At 43.4% G+C, this 20,695-nt stretch overlaps 1 protein-coding gene across 5 annotated transcripts in view; it reads left to right on the top strand.

The window, feature by feature from the left end:
* Positions 1-20,695, top strand: part of tanc2b (tetratricopeptide repeat, ankyrin repeat and coiled-coil containing 2b) — a 220,374-nt gene that overhangs the window by 12,916 nt on the left and 186,763 nt on the right. For all 5 annotated transcript variants that reach the window (XM_021576268.2, XM_021576266.2, XM_021576270.2 and 2 more), the window contains exon 2: positions 15,519-15,705. The gene's annotated coding sequence lies outside the window, so the exon portion shown is untranslated. The remainder of the gene's footprint in view (positions 1-15,518; positions 15,706-20,695) is intronic.

Below are 20,695 nucleotides of genomic sequence, written 5' to 3'. Positions count from 1 at the left end.
GTGGTTCCTTTTAACACGAGTCTTCAATATTCCCAGGTAAGAAGTTTTAGGTTGTAGTTATTATAGGAATTATAGGACTATTTCCCTCTATACCATTTGTATTTCATTAACCTTTGACTATTGGATGTTCTTATAGGCACTTTAGTATTACCAGTGTAACAGTATAGCTTCCGTCCCTCTAGTTAGCCATTTCACTTCGGTTACACCAGCCTCATCTCGGGAGTTGATATGCTTGAAGTCATAAACAGTGCAATGTTTGACGCACAAGGAAGAGCTGCTGGCAAAACGCCCGAAAGTGCTGTTTGAATGAATGTTTACGTGCCTGCTTCTGCCTAACACTGCTCAGTCAGATACTTAGATGCTTGTATGCTCAGTCAGATTATATGCAACGCAGGACACGATAGATAATACCTAGTAATATCATCAACCATGTGTAGTTAACTAGTGATTATGATTGATTGTTTTTTATAAGATAAGTTTAATGCTAGCTAGCAACTTACCTTGGCTTACTGCATTCGCGTAACAGGCAGGCTCCTTGTGGAGTGCAACTAGAGAGAGGCAGGTTGTTATTGCGTTGGACTAGTTAACTGTAAGGTTGCAAGATTGGATCCCCCGAGCTGACAAGGTGAAAATCTTTCGTTCTGCCCCTGAACGAGGCAGTTAAACCACCGTTCCTAGGCCATCATTGAAAATAAGAATGTGTTCTTAACTGACTTGCCTAGTTAAATAAAGGTATAAAAAAAATAGGCAAATCGGCGGACAAAAATACCGATTTCCGATTGTTATGAAAACTTGAAATCGGCCCTATAATTAATCAGCCATTCCGATTAATCGGTCGACCTCTAGTCTCTGTTTAACTTTGAAGGACCTATTCTCATCACAAATAGTACATACTGTAGTATCTTATTTATTTGACTGCAATTGAGTGGTTTAAGTCCTAACCTGTCCATATCTCAACTTTGAACCAAATGTATGTCTCCCTTTTATGTGTAAACGTCTCATGTAGTTTCAATAGTTGGGTGACAGCTACTGGCATCAGAATGGTTTTGTATGAGAACATATGTTGCTTATCTTTCTTCAAAGGATCAGGCTCTGTACCCTTAAAGGGAGAATCCAGCAGTACAACCAAATATTACAGCACACGATCAAAGCACTTCACTGTTTCATCCCTGAAATACAGCTGAGGCTTTACACACATGTAATTACTGTTGTGTAACAAATATGATCATAGTACCTTTAATCGTAGAATAACTGAGGCTAGTATTTCTACAGTATGTGGGTAAAGATTGTATACTACAGTAGAGCTCAGTAAAATGCAGCATTGACTGACTGTGTGTGTGTGAGTGGCGTGCTGCACATCTCGACAATGCCTCATGCCTGGCCTGACGTGTCCAGTGTTCCGTTCACACTCTCAGCCTCCTGTCCCCCTCAGCCTCCTTTCCCCTCCACTCCTCCTCATCCTCTATTAGGGCTCTGTGTGTCCTCCTAGTTTCACCAGAGCAGCCTCCTGTCTCTTTGTCCCATTGTCCCTCCACCCTCTGTGTGTCCACTAGCATCACCAGGGCGAGACCGACCCTGCAGACATCTATAGAGGCTGCCAGCCCATTCCCCTAATCCCTTCAGACAGCCAGACGTCACTTCTGTGCTGCGGCACAGTATAGACTTCTGCTCACAGTAGAGTCCGTTTTAGATGTTCAGCATAGTACAATGTAGCCAGTAGGCCATATCCCTAAAATAGACAACCAGTGATGGCAGTTATATTTCCAGTCAGTCAGTGGCTGATGTGATTGGAGCAGGGCTTGTGTTGCTCTAATGAAATTGAATTAATCTTTCCTCTGGACAAGCCTAAATGTGTGTCAGTTTGTACTGTGTGTTTGTCACTGTGTGTGTCTGTATCTCTGTGCCTCAACATGATGGAGCTTTCTGATTCTGAAGTAGATGGCCATACAGCCAGGATGTTGTTGTGTAAACAAAGAGGAGCTTCCGTAGCCAATCAATCCGCTGCTCCAAAGCCTCTTCTGGGGGACCTGGGACCCTTGTTAGCCAATTAGACTGCTGCATCTGCTGGCTCCAGCTGCTGACAGCAGATAAATAGCAGACTGTGGATTCATCAGGGCTGAGAGCTATGACTTTCTTCTACGTCCCAAATGGCAACCTATTCCCTATTTAGTGCAATACTTTTGACCAGAGCCCAGGGACACCTTTGGGATGCCTCCTCTCTATTTTTTCTGTTTCCCAATCCCCAAGGCTGGTCTCCCTCTCTCATCCCCAGAGTCAGGAGCAATCGCTGACCCCTGACCTCCCGGCGAAGCAGTTATTTCAGCCCTCTGCCTTCTGTTGGGCTGTTTGTTATTGTTCTTCTCTTCCTATCTCCGCACAACAGGGGACATAACTCATCCAACCATTGTCCTCTCCTCTTTTCCTCTCCGCATTCCCTTCTGTCGCCATTGTCGGCACATTACCAGGGACATTGCCATCAGTCTTAAAGCATCTGATAAAGAAAGAAAACATAGCTAGTAGTACTGCAATTGTCTGTCAGATAGTCCCCTCTATAACACTGTATGATTACTAAGAAGAGTGGTGTCAGTCGGTACTGTATTCTAAATGATTGCGTTGAGTAGATGCATAGTGACATTTGATCGTACAGAGGAAGTGCTGCCTGAGCTGTTTTATGTGGTCTGCAGCAGCAGGCCAGCGTGCCGTGAAGTTGACACTGAGGCAGTTACAGTCCGTTATATAAATAAGCAGGCTCGTATCTGACCTTTATGCTTACACTGGGCTTAGTAGCAGGAGGAGTGCGTCCCAAATGGCACCCTTTTTGGTAGTGCACTACTCTGGTCAATATGTAGGGAATGTAATTTGGGATGCACCTGGGGCTCTGTGATGTTCTTGTACAGTGTTTAGTTGAAATACCCTGATGAAGCCATACACCGGAACTAATGGTTTTAACAATAAACAATTGTTTTTGAAGTGAACTTCCATTGTCTTCCCAAGAGCTTCCGAAACTGGTTTAATTTATTTAAGTATTTTATCAGGCTAACTTCATTGGTATGGTGTTTTGGCTGACACACCTGTGTTTGCATGAAGGGGATGTATTGTCATTCACACAGCTTGTGTTATGATGAGCTGTGAGGATGGAAATAAAAGGTGTGACAGTGGAGGAATCTAGGCTATGCTACAAGTGTCCAAACCACTCCTGCTTGAACTAGTGTAGGAGGAATCTAGGCTAGGGGACAAGCGTCCAAACCACTCCTGCTTGAACTAGTGTAGGAGGAATCTAGGCTAGGGGACAAGCGTCCAAACCACTCCTGCTTGTACTAGTGTAGGAGGAATCTAGGCTAGGGGACAAGCGTCCAAACCACTCCTGCTTGAACTAGTGTAGGAGGAATCTAGGCTAGGGGACAAGCGTCCAAACCACTCCTGCTTGAACTAGTGTAGGAGGAATCTAGGCTAGGGGACAAGCGTCCAAACCACTCCTGCTTGTACTAGTGTAGGAGGAATCTAGGCTAGGGGACAAGCGTCCAAACCACTCCTGCTTGAACTAGTGTAGGAGGAATCTAGGCTAGGGGACAAGCGTCCAAACCACTCCTGCTTGAACTAGTGTAGGAGGAATCTAGGCTAGGGGACAAGCGTCCAAACCACTCCTGCTTGTACTAGTGTAGGAGGAATCTAGGCTAGGGGACAAGCGTCCAAACCACTCCTGCTTGAACTAGTGTAGGAGGAATCTAGGCTAGGGGACAAGCGTCCAAACCACTCCTGCCTGAACTAGTGTAGGAGGAATCTAGGCTAGGGGACAAGCGTCCAAACCACTCCTGCCTGAACTAGTGTAGGAGGAATCTAGGCTAGGGGACAAGCGTCCAAACCACTCCTGCTTGTACTAGTGTAGGAGGAATCTAGGCTAGGGGACAAGCGTCCAAACCACTCCTGCCTGAACTAGTGTAGGAGGAATCTAGGCTAGGGGACAAGCGTCCAAACCACTCCTGCTTGTACTAGTGTAGGAGGAATCTAGGCTAGGGGACAAGCGTCCAAACCACTCCTGCTTGAACTAGTGTAGGAGGAATCTAGGCTAGGGGACAAGCGTCCAAACCACTCCTGCCTGAACTAGTGTAGGAGGAATCTAGGCTAGGGGACAAGCGTCCAAACCACTCCTGCTTGAACTAGTGTAGGAGGAATCTAGGCTAGGGGACAAGCGTCCAAACCACTCCTGCTTGAACTAGTGTAGGAGGAATCTAGGCTAGGGGACAAGCGTCCAAACCACTCCTGCTTGAACTAGTGTAGGAGGAATCTAGGCTAGGGGACAAGCGTCCAAACCACTCCTGCTTGTACTAGTGTAGGAGGAATCTAGGCTAGGGGACAAGCGTCCAAACCACTCCTGCTTGAACTAGTGTAGGAGGAATCTAGGCTAGGGGACAAGCGTCCAAACCACTCCTGCTTGAACTAGTGTAGGAGGAATCTAGGCTAGGGGACAAGCGTCCAAACCACTCCTGCTTGAACTAGTGTAGGAGGAATCTAGGCTAGGGGACAAGCGTCCAAACCACTCCTGCCTGAACTAGTGTAGGAGGAATCTAGGCTAGGGGACAAGCGTCCAAACCACTCCTGCTTGAACTAGTGTAGGAGGAATCTAGGCTAGGGGACAAGCGTCCAAACCACTCCTGCTTGAACTAGTGTAGGAGGAATCTAGGCTAGGGGACAAGCGTCCAAACCACTCCTGCTTGAACTATGCAGCAAATATTCACACATCAAATACTCTCTCTTTTCGAGCAAAATTATTGATTGAGATAATAAAAAGAACATTGAGTTGTGGATTGTGATTGTTAAGGGAAATACTCTGTGGTTTTTGAGAAATGGGAATCCGATTTATAATAAGTTGTGGAGTGCAAATAGAATTGTGCTGCTGGTTGAGCACAAGAGACATTGGAAATGGAATGGCAACAAGCCTACTAAGTGAACTGCTCTTTGCCAGGATTATTATCCAAAAGGAAAGTGAGTAGTAGGTTACGTCCCAAATGGCACTCTATTCCCTATATAGTGCACTACTTTTGACCAGGGTCCATAGGAAAATAGGGTGCCATTTGGGACACTGGCATATTCCGCTGCCTCCAGTCCAGTTACCAAAACGACCAGACGTAGTCAGCTACCTCCAGTCCAGTTGCCAAAATTGTGTCCTTGTTCAGGCATGGCTGTTCATTGTGTTAACAGTTCGCACAGACCGATGGCCTTCTGAAGCCAGCTATAAATACCCTAGCATTTCTGGCCCAAAATACACATGAGCTAGTGCAAATGGATATGCTGGTCCCCACACAATAGTCCTAGTAGCAATGTATGAGAAGTTGAGGTCATTACTGGGTTATTATGCTATAGGCTCAGGCTTTTCCAATGTTAGCTGTCCCTCTCAATGGCTATGTACTGAACAGTAAGCTGCTTTTAGGAAGTCTCTTCCTGCCTTCCCTCAGTGCTTTTATTTGATATAGCCTAGTCTTAATGGTCTCTCAGACATTCCATTTGCAGGGTGGACATTCTGTACTTCACCCTTTGAAGTCAGGTGGTTATCTCCCACAGCCTCAACCTGGGACAATGTGTTTCCCTCAAATGAGATTTGAGACCAGCTACAGGAGAGCGAGAGCGAGACAGCCTTGGGCTACAGGGTCAATGATTCTCGGGGGGCTACAGGAAGCCGCGGGGAAGGGGACTGTTGCTGTTCTAATGAGCTGCTAATTGATATGCAACAGTACACAGAACACCCCATTTAGAATATCACTGCGAATTCCATGGAAGAGAAAATATATTTTTTAAAGAAGAACACCCTAGGAGTTGCTTGGCGTGCATGTTTTACTTTAGAGAGTGGGTTTATGATGCTATACAATGCGATACTGTCAGTTCTGTATTTCCACTTTGAGGACAGAACTATTTAGGAGAGTGTACTCCATGTGGATCCATCTCTAATTGTTACTAACAGGTCTCTAATGTGATCCATTTCAATCACATTTATTTTATAAAGCCCTTTTTACATACGCATTCGTCACAAAGTCCTTTGTGTTGTTGTGTTGCTGGGAAACACCTCTAGTAATAAAACTTGTTGCTTGGCCAGTAGAACTTGTACTTGCTGATACAGGTCACTTGATACAGGTCACTCAAGCATCCCACCTTAGTAAAGACAAGCAATAGGTTAAGATGGAGGAGCAGGAAAAACCTGGAGCATTGCCTCATGTTCTTCAGGAGAAGTCAGACATATAGGCGACGTTGGAAATCTGATTACAGTCCTGATTTAGAGAGTAATGGGAAAAGCGGCTCGCTTGCCTTGCACTCAGGCTTCTGCTCCATTCAAAGGAAGCCATTCTTATTTCCCTTGAGTGTGCTGTAGTTAAGCCACAAAGCAGATCTGAACCGACAAACTACCCTGTTTCGGCTGTTTAGGAGATATAACAAAGTGTTGGAAGGAGATGCTGATAGACAATAGCTGGAGTAATTGCTCTGTTCTAAATCTATTATACCTACTCCCCATGCAACATTTTCAGATTAAAGTTTTTGTCTGCACCTTGGGGCAACCCCTGTGGAGTTGTATGTCTGTGTTTCTGTTATTATAGAGAATGAAAGCAGGAGTCGGTTAGGGAGTCCCCAAGCTTCCAACAGTGCACAGAGCTATGTCAACCACTTTATCTGAGAACCTACAGTACCAGTCAAAGGTTTGGACACTCCTACTCATTCAAGAGGTTTTATTTTTACTATTTTCTACATTGTAGAATAATAGTGAAGACGTCAAAAATATGAAATAACACATATGGAATCATGTAATAACTAAAGAAATGTTCAACAAATCAAAATATATTTGGGATTCTTCAAAGTAGCCACCCTTTGCCTTGATGACAGTTTTTCACACTTGGAATTCTCTCAACCAGCTTCAACTGGAATGCTTTTCCAGAGCACTTGTTGTATGCTTTTCCTTCACTCTGCAGTTCAACTCATCCCACAACTTGGAGGTGTGTTGGATCATTGTCCTGTTGACAAACAAATGATAGTCGCAAACCAGATGGGATAGTGTATCGCTGCAGAATGCTGTGGTAGCCATGCGGGTTAAGTGTGCCTTGAATTCTAAATTAATTAATCACAGACCGTGTCACCAGAAAAGCTCCCCCACACCATCACACGTCCTCCATGCTTCACAGTGGGAACCACATGCGGGGGATCATCCGTTCACCTATTCTGTGTGTCACAACGACACGGCAGTTGGCACCAAAAATCTCAAATTTGGACTCATCAGACCAAAGGACAGATTTCCACCAGTCTAATGTCCATTGCTCATGTTTCTTGGCCCAAGCAAGTCTCTTCTTATTGGTGTCCTTTAGTAGTGGTTTCTTTGCAGCAATTTAACCATGAAGGCCTGATTCATGCAGTCTCCTCTGAACAGTTGATGTTGAGATGTGTCTGTTATTTGAACTCTGAAGTATATTTGGGCTGCAATTTGAGGCTGGTGACTCGAATGAACTTATCCTCTGCAGCAGAGGTAATTCTGGTTCTTCCTTTCCTGTGGCGGTCCTCATGAGAGCCAGTTTCATCACAGCGCTTGATGGTTTTTGCAACTGCACTTAAATAAACTTTTAAAGTTCTTAATTTCTGGAATGACTGACCTTCATGTCTTAAAGTAATGATGAACTGTCATTTCTCTTTGCTTATTTGAACTGTTCTTGCCATAATAAGGACTTGGTCTTTTACCAAATAGGGCTATCTTCTGCATACCACCCCTACCTCGTCACAACAAATTTGTCTCAAATGCATTAAGGAAAGAAATTACATAAATTAGCTTAACAAGGCACACCTGTTAATTGAAATGCATTCCAGGTGAAGCCTGTTGAGAAAATGCCAAAAGTGTGCAAAGATAGCATCAAGGAAAAGGGTGGCTACTTTGAAAAATCTCATTTTGATTTGTTTAACACTTCTTCGGTTTCTATATGATTCCATATGTGTTATTTCATAGTTTGTCTTCTATTATTCTATAATGTAGAAAATAAAGAAAAACCCTTGAATTAGGTGTGTTCAAACTTTTGACTGGTACTGTATTTCTCAAACTGCCATTATAGAACCTATTTCAAACTGCTGTTAGTCAATGGGCACCCCAATGGTTTTCTCAAGTTGAGCAGCAATATATTTTAGCCCACATTTAAAGCCAGACAGAAAATCTAAATCAAATCAGGCAGTTTACCTTGTTGTTCTTGGGCACAGGGACTATGGTGTCTAAAAGACATTAGGAAGAGCTGTATTAAAGATATTAGAAAGAGCTTGACGGGAAGTGTGCGGTGTGCCCGACTACACCAGTGGCAATGAGTAAACACTACAAAATAGTTCAAGTTTCAGATGCTTTTACTTTGTCTTACGGCTCTTACTTGCTAAGATTTTAGTGTCTCTGGAGTTTTAGTCCACAAAGCAGTTGAGGCAGGAGAGTGGTTAAAGATGGCAGCCACCTGTAGTCTCAGGCAGTGGCTTCACTGGCAGAGTCCGCAACTCTCCTTCTGAAGAGTCTGTAGACGGCGAGAGAAACAAAGAGTATGCATAATGTATCTTCCTAACTGCTCCCATTGAGTGAGGTCCAGACTGCACTCTTTTGCCAGTCTGTTGATTAGGGAATGCCTTGCAGGTGTGCTGATTAGTAATCCTGCACAGGTGTGTTGGGTGAGCAGCACTGTGGTGCTGTCTTCGGCTGGCCTGGTGCTGAACTGAGTGCTGCTGTCCACTGTGTTGCAGTCCGTGCCGCTGTCCATTGTGCTGAAGTGAGTTCACCTGTCTCCTGTGCGGAGGTAGGTGGCACTGTCCATGTTGCTGAACTGGGCATTCTTCAGCCACAGTTAGGCATGGGCATTTCACGGTGCCACAGCGCTGCATGAAGACGTTAGGGGGAGCTGCATGAAGACGTTAGGGGGAGCTGCATGAAGACGTTAGGGGGAGCTGCATGAAGACGTTAGGGGGAGCTGCATGAAGACGTTAGGGAGAGCTGCATGAAGACGTTAGGGAGAGCTGCATGAAGACGTTAGGGGGAGCTGCATGAAGACGTTAGGGGGAGCTGCATGAAGACGTTAGGGGGAGCTCCATGAAGACGTTAGGGGGAGCTGCATGAAGACGTTAGGGAGAGCTGCATGAAGACGTTAGGGGGAGCTGCATGAAGACGTTAGGGGGAGCTGCATGAAGACGTTAGGGGGAGCTGCATAAAGACGTTAGGGGGAGCTGTGAGACATAAAGGCAAGAGCATTGTAGCAGAATAGTGGAAGAGAGGAGAGGCAGGATGTGAATGCACATATTTATCTCAGCAATTTATCAATGAAATGGAGACACTAAGTGTCATTCCGGGATACAGATGAATGCAGTAATTTATACGGAAATCATACCGTATGAACAGAATTTAATGATAGCCTGGTAGTATCAGCACTTAAAACAGTGATTTAAAATATTTGGATACATTCCATAGACTTGTTGTGAAACAGGATTGTGGTAGTCTAATATGAGCTGATCTGTATGGATGAAGACAGAGACGTTTTCATGTACTTCCTCGTATCCTTTCTAATCAGCATGTGGCCAATGGGACCAGGGGGACAGGTGGGCTGCCTCACCTGAGCCCTGTATACTGCCTGACCCCTAGTCTTCCTGTGTGTCTAGACTGGTGTATTAACCTCAGGGGATATCCCCCTCTTTCCCCCACCCATAAATCGTTGCTTTGCCATCTATTTTAACTCTAATCACTGCCCTTTCAGCCAGTGTACTCTCATGAGAGGGCAACACAGACCACGTCTAGGCTGTATGTTTTGTCATGTAATAAGGTGTTTCCAGTTTACATCTCTCACTTCTACACAGATATCTCAGAATGATGCTAGACACTTGTTCAGACACATCCAAAACATTTGTTCAAATACATTAGTTGTAGAGCCAATAACTCATGCATGAAAACTCATAGATAAAGCACTACAAAATGTTCCCTGCAGGGGTAAAAATGTACAAATAATTAGGAAATCTGAAAAGTCCATGTGACACCCTTGAGGAAATCTAATTATTGTGACTCAGACAGTTAGTCTGAAGAAGCCTATTGTACGCCAGTGGCATTCTATCCTCATGAATGCCATTTTTTTTGTCATAAATGGCACCCTATTCCCTATGGGCCCTGGTCAAAAGTAGTGTATTATATAATGAAGGGGTGCCATTTGGGATGCATCCCAAATCTAATTTTGGCCTGTGTTTGAAGAGGGTGCAAAGCAGACAGACAACTGCATTGGGTAGTGGACTAGAATGGAGGAGCTCAGTGGTGAGCTATGGTGAAGAAGGGGCTCTCTGAAGCCAGACAGAGTTGAAATTCAATTTGGGATGTTGGTAATGTTTCCTTGAGTCAGTTTTGATGAAATCTTAGCTACTGACTGATCTCTGGGTAAACAAATACCTCTGTCAGTTCTTAAACTTCTGAAATCCCTCCTTCTGTGCTCCTATAATTATTTGTAAATAAATAATTTATATTTGTCACTGCATTATTCATGTTGTGCTTTTATTTTGTTCTCTTGTCTATTCAACATCAATTGAGGCTTGTACCTTTTTCAAGTGATCATGTATAGGTCATCCTGTGCTCTCACGGAAACCAAACAAAGACAGTGCAACTTGACAAGCAGAATGTTGTCAAACAGCTGTCTGTCTCTGTCTGTCTGTCTTTCTAGCTCTCTGTTGTAATGTCATAATGAGTACAGTTACAGTACATGCACAAAAATGAATGCAGGCATCTTAGAAGTAGTTTTCATGTACAGACTATATGTCCAAACTCAGAATCAAATATGCTTATTAGGGATGCACGATATATTGGTGAACATATCGGAATCAGACGATATCTATGGGGGTACCACAGGGTTCAATTCTCGGGCCGACTCTTTTCTCTGTATATGTCAACGATGTCGCTCTTGCTGCGGGTGATTCCCTGATCCACCTTTCCACAGACGACACCATTCTGTATACATCTGGTCCTTCTTTGGACACTGTGTTAACTAACTTCCAAACAAGCTTCAATGCCATACAATACTCCTTCCGTGGCCTCCAACTGCTCTTATATGCTAGTAAAACAAAAGGCATGCTTTTCAACCGTTTGCTGCCCGAACCAGCCCGCCCGACTTGCATCACTACTCTGGATGGTTCTGACTAAGAATATGTGGACAACTACAAATACCTAGGTGTCTTGCTAGCCTGTAAACTCTCCTTCCAGACTCACATTAAACATCTCCAATCCAACATTAAATCTAGAATCGGCTTCCTATTTTGCAACAAAGCCTCCTTCACTCACGTTGCCAAACATACCCTCGTAAAACTGACTATCCTACCGATCCTCGACTTTGGCGATGTCATTTACAAAATAGCTTCCAATACTCTACTCAGCAAACTGGGGGCAGTCTATCACAGTGCCATCCGTTTTGTCACCAAAGCCCCTTATACCACCCACCACTGTGACCTGTATGGTCTAGTCGGCTAGCCCTCGCTACATATTCATCGTCAGACCCACTGGCTCCAAGTCATCTATAAGTCTATGCTAGGTAAAGCTCTGCCTTATCTCAGCTCACTGGTCACGATAACAACACCCACCTGTAGAACGTGCTCCAGCAGGTATATCTCACTGGTCATCCCCAAAGCCAACTCCTATTTGGCCGCCTTTCCTTCCAGTTCTCTGCTGCCAATGACTGGAACGAATTGAAAAAATCCCTGAAGCTGGAGACTTATAATTCCCTCACTAACTTTAAACATCAGCTATCTGAGCAGCTAACCGATCGCTGCAGCTGTACATAACCCTCTGTAAATAGCCCACCCAATCTACCTACCTCATCCCCATGTTGTTTTTATGAACTTTTCTGCTCTTTTGTACACCAGTATTTCTACTTGCACATCATCATCTGCACATCTATCACTCCAGTGTTAATTTGCTAAATTGCAATTACTCCGCTACTATGGCCTATTTATTGCCTTACCTCCTCACGCCATTTGCACACATTGTATATAGACTTTCTTTTTTGTCTATTGTGTTATTGTCTGAGTACAGTCAATACGCGTACAGTCAGTACGCTCGTTTATTCCATGTGTTGTTGTTTGTGTCTCACTGCTTTGCTTTATCTTGGCCAGGTCGCAGTTGTAAATGAGAACTTGTTCTCAACTAGCCTACCTGGTTTAATAAAGGTGAAATAAAAAAAAAAGTTGAACATTTTTTTTGTTAAAAATGCTATAATCGTATCAGCCGATGTCTAGTTTAACGCCCCGAGGTGCAAAACCGATGTCAAAGCTGACGTGCATACCTATATAACGTAATGATGCCACGGAAAATGTTGCGCTATATTTTGCGCGATAGGTGCGCTATACTAGCCCACAATGTCTGCTGTGTGGATTGAGCAGTCTACAAGTCGAGCAGTCATTTGAAAGAGTGAGTTGTCTCACTCAAATTTTCTTAAAGGCGAAATTCATTAAAGCCAAGATAATGGAATTTATTGCCCTTGTTAATCAACCGTTCTCTGTCGTGTGTGATGTTGGCTTTCGCCGACTGGTCGAGCACCGGTACACACTTGTTCTTCACCTATTGAAATTGAACATCAGTTCATGAAAATAAATAGCTAGTCAGCTTTGGGCAACAGGGCTAAGTTGCTAATGTTATAAGCAGTCAGCTAGCTTCATCTGGCTAGTGAGGCTCAACCGCACTGGGTTATGTGTTGTGAAGCTAGCCACAATAAGGATTAGGCACAATAGTGTAATTTGCGGTTTGCCTTCAAAATGAAAGAATGTCATTGACAGTAATGCAAATGAATACAAATAGTAGAATTATGCCATACTTTTATTTTTAAGGCTAACCGCAAAGTACACTATTGTGGCTAATCCTTATTGTGGCTAGCTTCACATAGATTGGTCCAACCTCCATTAATCAAATAAGAACTGTCTCATAAATTAGGGTTATTTTAGATGATGACACCTAGATATATAGTTAGCTAGCTACTGAAACAGATGTTGTGTTATTTGACACGTCAAATAGTGTTATTTGAGGTGTATCATTTTTGACACACAAAGACCCAAACGGTGTTCCATAGAAATCCTGGTTGAGAATGAAACGACAAAACAGCACATCAAGTAAGTGAAAGAAGTAGGTTTTGATTATGTTTTACTGGTAATGGGACATACGTAAATGCCAACAAAATAACTTTTGTGTGTGTGTGTGTAACCTTTTATTTAACTAGGCAAGTCCGTTAAGAACAAATTCTTATTTATAATGACTGCCCGGACGACGCTGGGACAATTGTGCGCCGCACAATGGGACTCCCAATCACGGCTGGATGTGATACAGCCTGGATTCGAACCAGGGACTGTAGTGACGCCTCTTGCTCTGAGATGCAGTGCCTTAGACCACTGCATCCGTGTGTGTGTTAACTATTTAACTGTACTAGAATGCTTAAAAGGCCACTAAAATTGTAAATATTGGTTATCGGGTTTGTTTTGGAAAGGGAAATATCGGTATCGGCCAAAAATGTCATATCGGTGCATCACTAATGCTTATTATTTTGATTGGCAATTTTCTTCATTTATCAGAGTGCCACCAGGTAGCCTGATTTCAGATGTGTCTATGTAAACAGGATTATTAGTGAAATAATTATTATTGGAAAGCATGTAAAACGTTTTAATCGAACTATACTGAACAAAATTATAAATGCAACATGTAAAGTATTGGTCCCATGTTTCATGAGCTGAAAAAAAAAATGTGCACAAATTTGTTTACATCCCTGTTAGTGAACATTTCTCTTTTGCAAGATAATCCATCCACCTGACAGGTGTGGCATATCAAGAACAGCATGATCATTACACAGGCCACTCTAAAATGTGTCATTTTGTCACACAACACAATGCCACAGATGTCACAAGTTTTGAGGGAGTGCGAAATTGTCATGCTGACTGCAGGAATGTCCACAAAGAATGTTCCCAAAGAATTTAATGTTAATTTGTCCACCATAAGTTGCCTCCACGTCGTTTTAGAAAATGTGGCGGTACATCCAACCGGCCTCACATCCAGCTTCTTCACCTGCGGGATCGTATGAGACCAGCCACCCGGACAGCTAATGAAAATGTGGGTTTGCACAACCAAAGAATTTCTGCAAAAACTGTCAGAAACCGCCTCAAGCTCATCGGCGTGCTCGTTGTCCTCACCAGGATCTAGACCTGACAGCATTTCTGCATCGTAACCGACTTCAGTGGGCAAATTCTCACTACTGGCATGCTGGAGAAGTCTGGTCTTGATGGAATAATCACGGTTACAACTGTATGATGGTAGACGGCGTGTATGGCCTTGTGAGGGCGAGCAGTTTGCTGATATCAACATTGTGAACAGAGTGCCCCATGGGGCTGTGGGGTTATGGTATGGGCAGGCATAAGCTACGGACAACAAACACAATTGCATTTTATCAATGGCAATTTGAATGCACAGAGATCCCGTGACGAGATCCATTGTCGTGCCATTCCTCTGCCGCAATCACCTCATATTTCAGCATGATGATGCGCGGCCCCATGTTGCAAGGATCTGTAAACAATTCCTGGAAGCTGAAAATGTCCCAGTTCTTCCATGGCCTGCATACTCATCAGACATGTCACCCATTAAGCATGTTTGGGATGCTCTGGATCGACTTGTACGACAGCGTGTTCTAGTTCCGCCAATATCCAGCAACTTCGCACACCCATTGAAGAGGATTGGGACAACATTCCACAGGCCACAATCAACAGCCTGGTCAACTCTATGCGAAGGAGATGTGTCGCGCTACATGAAGCAAATGGTGGTCACACCAGAGGCTGACTGGTTTTCTGATCCATGCCCCTATCCTTTTTTAGGGTATCTGTGACCAACCGATGCATATCTGTAGTCCCAGTCATGTGAAATTGATAGATTCTGTCCTAATGAATTTATTCAAATTGACTGATTTCATTATATGAACTGTAACTTAGTAAAATCTTGTGTTTATATTTTTGTTCAGTGTACATCACAGTTCTTGGTGCAACACTATGTTTGCATCTAAAATGGTACCCTATTCCCCCATAGGGATCTAGTCAAAAGTACTATATATTGAATAGGGTTCCATCTGGGACACCCTATACACCCTATGTCAGTCCACCCACAGTTTTCCATTAACACGCGGGATCTTGCCTGCCTGCGAACACTATGACAACAGACTCTTTCAGACATCCCACACTACAATACAGACTGAGTAACTGCACCATTACATTAAATACTGTTGTGGTTTCTGAACGTTAGATTATTCTCTGTCATGTATCACCACCTGTGGTTTTGTATGCAGTTGAACATTCTTTTCCACTGTGTGCCAATAATTCTCTCTCCCCTCTTCTCTCTTCTCTCTCTCTCTCTCTCTCTCTTCCCCTCTCTCTCTCTCTCTCTCTCTCTCTCTCTCTCTCTTCTCTCTTCTCTCTTCTCTCTCTCTCTCTCTCTACATCTTTCCATAGTGTTTAATCATCCTTGTATGGGTTTCCCTCCATAGAGAGCTGTGCTGGGTGTCTGCCCCCTTTGTAGTGGGATCAGGATCAGGACTATGGTTCATGTTCATCATAGAGACATGTAGCACCTCACTGCCTCAGTATCTGGACACCTGGACACCTCCAGACACCTGAACACCTCCGAACACCTGAACACCTCTGAACACCTGCCTAGCCTGCTGTCTACTCATGGTGAGTCATCATGTCTCAGGTTTCACACAACTAAGACTACACCTGTCTGGCTGGCTCTACAGTCATTTAGGTCTAAACCGATGTTACTCATGCTCAGCAGCTCACTACAGAAACAGGCTGTTGGTGTAAAAGAGAATGTGTTCTCAATGACATACCTGATTAAAAAAAGGCAAGCACAAAAGTGTTCAGAGGTGTTTAATAAGCTGTACCTGTTTTGGCATAAACTGAATGAATAGTGGTTCTGTCAGTCAGGGAATGTATTTCGAGGGTATAATGTAGCTAGCTTTAACTGAATACTGTGCTTTTGTAATCAGGTTGGAACACATATTGCAAGCTTTGATCTTGGTTAGCCCTTTAGCAGTGATGTTTGCTAATGAGTTTTTTCCATAGGAGACTAGTAAGGATACAGCCCTTGTCTAGCAACTACCCAGTTTTATTTGGTAGTGAGAGGAGGTTGGGAGCCACTGCCTCAGAATAGATTTGATGTTGTTTACCAAGGCATAGATGGAGAGCCCATCAGCAAAGAATAATAATGTATTATTCTATTGTCCTTTTTTCAAAGGCTTGTCATCAAAGACCAGCAGTGGCAGATAGGCAGCTTCTCACAAAAGAAATGAATATCACTATAAAAAAATGGGCTATTATTTCGGAAAGAAGTACTGAGTGCTGATCGATGTGTCTGCTTGGGGGCCTCATGTAATTATTCTGCAACTGTCCAGCCATGAAATTGTTGTTTGGCTTCGAAGTGCAAAACTGTGTATGAGGCTGATAAACTTTGATATGATTTGAAATGGACCCAAAATAATTTAGTGAGTACAAGTTTGAGTGTGCAAGGCCTTCTGAGAGAGGGAGTGTGATAAAGTGAGACAAAGAAGGGGAGCGAGCGAGGGGGAGAGAGAAATATAGAAAGACTGAGAAGGCGAGAGAGTTCAGTGTTACCTTTAGGATTTCATTCGGGGGGGGGGGGGGGGGGGGGGTGATGGGGTCTTCCTGAGGCAAACATCTATACAACTGGCGGCCCAGCTGAAAACCAGTTATCTAAACTGGTAGTAATCATGGTCGAATTACCGACTGGGGGCCGGGGCCCTGATTGATTTTGTTAGTCACTCTCACTCAGATATCATATTTATAAACTGCAAACATTTCTCTCCAGCCTATGGCAACGTGTAGAATTGCAGGAAATGATTTATCAAATTGCATGATCTTCTCTCAGCCCCATCGCAAAATGTCTAGAATTGCAGCAAACTTGCTTTGAAACGGTAACATTTTCTCTACGCCCCATGGCAAAATGTGGAGAATTGCTTTTTCTCTCCGCTGTCAAGAGGGGGGCCGCTGAAATATTTTTGCTCTCAAGGTGGTGTGGCCCCCCAACACAATTTCACGTAGGGCCCCCAACAGGCTAGCAAATAAGGTTGGAGTCAAGAAGAAAAGTCTCTGCCAGTAATTTCTCTCTGTGAGAAGGAAAGTTACCAGTACCAGGCTTTAAAGTAGCCTCTACAGTTTCTGCTCTGATGCGTCATGACGGGGCTGCTCTGCTATTTTGTTTTGAACAGTGTGTCTGACTCAGTAGTGTAACGTTATGACTGGGCCGTGTGTGTGTGTTGTTTTGAACTGTGTCTGCCTCTGTCTGAATAGCTTCTGACAGCTGTTTAAGGGGTGTAGAGCTGTTGCCGTGGTGCCACTGCAGAGCTGTATCCGTAGTGACAGAAGCCTGGCACACATGGTACGCTGCTACGCAGTGTTGCCCCTAAGACATACTGCAGCAGAGCAGCAAATGGAGTGGAAGCGTAGGCCCATTAAACCGTAGCTCTCCTCAGAGAGGCGACAGAGGCCAACCGCTCCCCCCTCGCTCTCTCGCCTTCTCTCCTCTCTCTCCTGCTCTCCTCTCCTTCTCTCCTCTCTCTCCTGCTCTTTCTCTCACTCTCTGGGCTTGCCTCGCACGGCTCTCATTCCTTCACAGGAAAGCGCTGACACAAACTTTTGTCTGACTAAATGTCTCCTGACCCTGTGACACAGGCTCTTTTGTTCCTTGTGAGATTATGGAGCCGCAGAGCAGACTACAACAACGGAAACACTGTTAGACAGTGTTCTGGAGGTAGTAGAAATTAAAGCTATGGATTGTTCAAAATGTAGTAAATGACATGGAGGTCACTCTGAGGAATGGCTTTTTTGTTTATCAACCACTTTCAAAATGTTCTCTGCAGTGATGTGCATTGTGCTTTTTGACATTAAAGCAAATGGGTAATGTCAAAACCTGCAAGAGTTAACCATTCTGCCACTGTTCTGTAAAAGGCGGTAGGTGTCGATGTTTGCCTGCAAAGCGTGGGCTTGGTGAATGACTCTAAATGTTCTTTGTCAATATGAATGATTCCAATCAGCACTTTAGAATGTATGTACTTTTGTGAATACCAGTTATTTAGATACTGGACACTACTGCTTGCTGCTCAGCTATAGAGAGGATGAAGATGATGATGACTTTTGCCAGGATGGTGCATGGGATCTTAGGAACAGCGTTCATCCCTGTTGGTGGGAGTGTGTGGAGCTGCAGTAGCTGTAGGTAGGTGAGTGTAGGTGAGTGTGTGTGTCAAATGCACTTCAAACTCACAAATGACAACCAGCGAAGGCTAACCTCAATTCGCAAGGAAGACAATCCAGTTGAGTTATGATGAACAGTGAACAGTCCTGCCCCTTACCTGGTCTTGTTCTATAGTTGTAGTCCTTTTGATCTTTGCCTGTTTCATTCATCTGAGTTTATAGTGACTTTGAGCTCAGTATCACTCGAGGCCACAAATCTCTTCAGATTAAAGATGGCGCTGGGGCTTTTTCTCTCTCGCTCTTTTGTGACATGTCACGGCTGTTCAAAGAATGTGATGCAAGTGAAGTATCAGTGAGATCTGGTTATAATTCATGAAAGGATTCAAGGAATGGAAACCTTGTATGGCAGACAGTGGTTATATGTCTACTTTGCTCATTGTCATCTGCTATAGGAGGTGACGACTCTGGGAGTGTGGTGCCTGGAAAACAACCTCACTCAAAGTCAACAAAACAAAGGAGGTGATCGTGGCCTTCAGGAAACAGGGGGGTGCACTCTCTACTATCTACATCGATGGGACCGCAGTGGAGAAGGTGGAAAGCTTCAAGTTCCTTGGCGTACACATCACTGACAAACTGAAATTGAGCACCCACCCAGACAGTGTGGTGAAGAAGGCGCAACAGAGCCTCTTCAACCTCAGGAGGCTGAAGAAATTTGGCTTGTCACCTAAAACCCTCACAAACTTTTACAGATGCACAATTGAAAGCATCCTGTCGGGCCGCCTGTTACGGAAACTGCACTGCCCGGAACCGCAAGGCTCTCCAGAGGGTGGTGCGGTCTGCCCACCCTCCAGGAGACCTACAGCACCCAATATGACACAGCAAGGGGAAAAAAGCAACTGTCTGTTCACCCCGCTATCATCCAGAAGGCGAGGTCAGTACAGGTGCATCAAAGCTGGGACCGTAAGACTGAAAAACAGCTTCTATCAAGTCCATCAGACTGTTAAACAGCCATTACTCATCTCATATGTATATATACTGTTTTCTAGACTTCTACGCTATCTTAGTAACTTAATAATGTTTACATATCTTGCATTACTCATCTCATATGTATATACTGTATTCTATACTATTCTACTGTATCTTAATCTGTTCCTCTCTGACATCGCTCGTCCATATATGTATATTGTCTTAAATCAAATTTATTTGTCACATACACATGGTTAGCAGATGTTAATGCGAGTGTAGCGAAATGCTTGTGCTTCTAGTTCCGACAATACAGTAATAACCAACGAGTAATCTAACCTAATAATTCCACAATTACTACCTTATACACACAAGTGTAAGGGGATAAAGAATATGTACATAAAGATATATGACTGAGTGATAGTACAGAACGGCATAGGCAAGATGCAGTAGATGGTATCGAGTACAGTATATACATATGAGATGAGTAATGTAGGGTATGTAAACATTATATTAAGTGGCATTGTTTAAAGTGGCTAGTGATACATTTTTTACATCAATTTTTAAAAAATTGAACAGCCATAGTCAATCAATCAATAATATAATAATTATTTTAGCAAAAAAAAAAAATTTTTAATTTACAATCTGTAGAAGCTATGAGAATAGAAAGGTTCAGTTCTTTTCTGAAGCATCACAGCACAGTTATATGGCAAATAGAAATCCAAAATGGATGGTGTTAAGAGATAGATGGGAGCGGCTGAATGGAGCTGAAGGGTGGGACTAGAGCAAGGACTAAACACAAACAAAATATAACTATTGTAAAATAGATTTTGTCTGTAAAATGTGTATAAGATGTATAAACTGAAGGTAGAAGCCTAAGTGTTATTGTTTACTAGTTTACTCCAATTGGGGTAAGGGTGGTAGGGTTTGCAGGGAATAGTAAATGTACGTATATACAGTTGAAGTCGGAAGTTTACATACACCTTAGCCAACTACATTTAAACTCAGTTTTTCAAAATTCCTGACATTTAATCCTAGTAAAAATTCCCTGTCTTTAGTCAGTTAGGATCCCCACTTTATTAAAAGAATGTCAAATGTTAGAATAAAAGTAGAGAGAATGATTTATTTCAGCTTTTATTTCTTTCATCACATTCCCAGTAGGTCAGATGTTTACATACTCAATTAGTATTTGGTAACATTGCCTTTAAATCGTTTAAATTTGGTCAAATGTTTCGGGTAGCCTTCCATAAGCTTCCCACAATAAGTTGGGTGAATTTTGTCCCATTCATCCTGACAGAGATGGTGTAACTGAGTCGGGTTTGTAGGCCTCCTTGCTCACACACGCGTTTTCAGTTCTGCCCACAAATTTTATATAGAATTTAGGTCAGGGCTTTGTGATGACCACTCCAATACCTTGACTTTGTTGTCCTTAAGCCATTTTGCCACAACTTTGGAAGTATGCTTGGGGTCATTGTCCATTTGGAAGACCCAT

Source organism: Oncorhynchus mykiss, chromosome 20 (assembly GCF_013265735.2).
Source record: "Oncorhynchus mykiss isolate Arlee chromosome 20, USDA_OmykA_1.1, whole genome shotgun sequence".
In the NCBI taxonomy this organism is placed as follows: Eukaryota; Metazoa; Chordata; class Actinopteri; order Salmoniformes; family Salmonidae; genus Oncorhynchus; species Oncorhynchus mykiss.
This window is presented reverse-complemented; position numbering and strand designations above follow the sequence as displayed.